Genomic DNA, 3913 nt, shown 5'->3' with positions numbered 1-3913 from the left:
ATGAAACAAACATGAAGCTCAAGAGGCCAGATGAATAAAGAATGATGCTACCAACTTAAAGGCAAGGGGTTCAAATCCACCAGCTCTGCATGTACAAGAGGGTCAATCTCCAGTATATATGACAGGAAGATAAAATAAGCTAAATGGAAAGATAAATGATTATATATATTTGTTGAAACAGGTTAGCAATCTATTACATGTGTTTATTTATAACAAACTCATCTAAAATAAAATAATAAAATAATGTCAAAAATAAAAGATTCATTAAAAACATATATAAGGCAAGAACCAACAAAAAGAAAAAAGGGATATTTTTAATGTGATTAAAAGGCCAAAAATGTAAAAAGATATTTAATAGTAAAAGAGGGCTTTTTGTAGTAATACAAATTAGAGTGATCAAAAAGATATATAAAGATTTTCTCAACCAAATAAAAATAACCAAGAATATAAAGCAAAATTACACAAAATGCAAGAAGATAAAAATGAAAACAAAATTCATGCTCTTAATATATCTCCCTCAGTATTTAATGACTCAAGAAGATAGGAAAATGATAAATGCTATAGAGAATTTTGATAGCGCTCTCTATATAACAACAGCAATATATGTACATTAAGGTTTTAAGGGTTTATTGTTCAAAATGAGTTTCCTAGTTATTGACATTGACTTTCGCTCATGGATAGGTGGGGTCACAAAGAATATGTTAGTATATTTACAAGGGAATTGGCTAGTCTTACCATTTCACTAGGTTTAAATAGAACAAATTCATTGGCAGAAATTGGAAATCTCAATACCAACAAGGAATGGAAAGAAAGGAAGCACATTAGTCCTTAAAAAGACAAGCAAAATTTCCCAGTCCAACACATCTTTTCTTTCTTGGACACGGCTGGCAAGGATGTTGATTCAGGATCCAAGTAATGTGAAATCATTGACAACATTAATGTTTTGATTCTGGACTTTCGTCTGACATACTTTGGACATGTTACAAGGAGAGACAGGTCTTTGGACAGGGACATCATGCTGGGTAGAGTGGAGGGACAGCGCAGGAGGGGAAGACCCTCTATGAGGTGGATAGATTCAGTGACTGGCGTAATCGGGATGGGTGTGTCAGAGGCAGTGCGATTGGCACAGGATAGAGTAGGGTTCAGGGCTGTTGTACATAGGGTCGCTATGAGTTGCAAACAACTCGACGGCACATAACAACACCACCACCACCACCAAAAAGAATGTATGCCTATTAGTCCATTGGTAAGCATTTTTATATTCTTGAGGTTGAGATGTAGTCCATTGTGAAAAATATCATATTTTATCTTCTGCAGGAAGTGTTTCAAGTGTTCTTCACTATTTTAAAGCAAGATTGTGGGATCTACACATGGCAGATTGCTAATGAGTCTTCTTCCAGTCCCGATAACACATTCTTCTTCAGACGTCTAGTTTCTTGAATGATTTGCATAATATACAAATTGAATAAATATGGAGAAAGGATACAACCCTGACACATACCTTTGCTGATTTTAAACCATATGGTCTCTTGTTATGTTCAGAAACAACTTCTTGGTCTAAGTACAAACACAATATATATTCTGAGATCCTCATTAAATGTTAGCCATAATTTGCTATGAGCTACACAGCCAAATGTCATGGCATAATCAATAAAACAAAAGTAAACATCTTTCTGGTAATCTTTGTTTTGCCCAAGGTCCATCAAACAACAGCAATGATATCCCTCATTCCATAGGCCAGATATTTTTGAAAAGTCTTCAACCAGATTTTAGTTACATATGATATTAGTGATACTGCTCAATAATTTCCACAGTTTGATCCTTTTTCTTGGGAATAGAAATAAATATGGATATCTTTTAGGTAATTGGCCATGTTTCTATCTTTCTTATTTATTGGAAATAAAAGAGCATGCCAACATTTGCATATGTCTCCTAAAACACTTGAATTAGTTTCCATCAATTCCTGGAGCCTTCTTTTTATGTCAATGCCTTCAAAGCAGCATTGCCTTTTTCCTTCAGTAATACTGGTTCTTCATAATATGCTACTTCCTGAAATATTTCAGTGTAGACTACCTATTTTGGATACAGTCACCCTGTGTATTTCCTCTACCTTTTTTTCTAATATATTGGTTTATTTACAAAGTTCATATACATTGTTTTTCACACCAGACCTTTCCCATTTACTTTACCCACTTCTCCCTCCACCCATCAAATTATGTGACCCTATGATTAACCACACCTGCCCCTTACCCATCTTCATCCCTCGGCTCCCTCACTCCCCCCACTTTGGATCCTCACACTTGTTCTACAATAATGGTCTTCTACAATATTTGTGTTTATGGGACTAAGTTATTTCACTTAGCATAATGCTCCCCAGTCCCTCCCAAGTTATGTAGTAATTTACAAAATGCTTCTGTGTGCTGTGTAGTATATCATTGTATGAATGTACCATAATTTCTCAATCCATTCAATTGTGATTGGACCTTTGGGCTGTTTCCATATTCTTCTGATGGTGAATAATGCTGCTATAAACATTGATGTAAAAGTTTCTGTTTGAGCTTCAGCTCTCTTTCAGATATAAGCTGTCAGATCAAGGGCAGGACAATGGGAGATGGATGTTGAAGAGAGTGGGTAGAAGTGGATGGGTATCCTGGTGGATGGTGGAGCAGGGAAATAAGTGGGTAAAGACACATGTGCCAAGGGCAGGGACAACACTGATGCAAATTATTAACTCCACAATAAGGAATATATCTTTCACTTTTCTGTAAAATGCTGGTCTGTCTGATACTTCTCTAAATCTGAACATTCAGATTAAGAGAGTAGGAAGAATGATTAGCCATCTACTTCTGAAATAGTAGGCCTCCGAAAACCCTATGTACAACAGAACACATGTAGATAACAGAAAGGGCAACTGAGGCTGAGCTTTCAAGTATGGAAATACAAAGGAAGAGGAACAGTTGTAAGCAGACACTAGTGATTGAGACATGGAATGTAAGAACCATGAATGTAGGAAAATTAGATATTGTTAAGAAAAAAATGGAATGCATAAATATTGACATACTAGGCATTGGGGAGATGAGATGAACTGGCATGGGGTATTTTGAGTCGGATGATCATATGATATATTACTCTGGAGATGAAAAGGTGAGGAAAAATGGAGTTGCTTTCATAGTTAAGAAAGCCATTGCTAGATCCATCTTGAAGTACAATATTGTGAGTGACAGGAAAATATCCATACACATACAAGGAAGGCCGGTGAATACTACTATCATTCAGATATATGTACCAACAACCAGAGCCAAGGAAGAGGAAGTAGAAGATTTTTGCCAACTTTTACAGTTGGAGATTGATTAAACATGCAATCAAGATGCATTGATAATAATGGGTGACTGGAATGCAAAAGTTGTGAATAGAGAAGAAGATTCAGTACTTGGAAAACATGGACTCAGTGACAGAAATGGAGCTGGAGAGAGGATTATAGAATTTTGCACTATCAATGACTTATTCATTGCAAATACTTCTTTTTTCTTGTTTGGTTTTTTTCACTCAGCATATATTTTTTAATTTATTATTAATTCCAAGGAAAATTTACAGAGATTTTGTATTTCCATTCATACATTGTTGCACTTTTACCCCCTCCCAACTCTCCCCCCTAGTACACTACCTTCTTGGAAAAGTAAAAGAAAAATTCTTTGTTTTACAATCCCTCCCCCCAGGTCCACTCCACTATACAGCCTTTGCTCTGGACCTAATTACATATCCCTCTTAAACAGTTTTCTCCCTCCTCTGTTTCAATGCAGAATACATTATTGAACCCATATTTCTCAGTCTCCCCCAACCTTTACAACAGTGGCACCATGCAGTGTTTGTCCTTTTGTAACTAAGATACTCAGCATAATGTCCTCCAGGGTCA

The sequence above is a fragment of the Elephantulus edwardii genome, unplaced genomic scaffold, assembly GCF_000299155.1.
Source record: "Elephantulus edwardii isolate Elephantulus edwardi_28Jun2011 unplaced genomic scaffold, EleEdw1.0 scaffold00050, whole genome shotgun sequence".
NCBI classification, from domain to species: Eukaryota; Metazoa; Chordata; class Mammalia; order Macroscelidea; family Macroscelididae; genus Elephantulus; species Elephantulus edwardii.
This window is presented reverse-complemented; position numbering follows the sequence as displayed.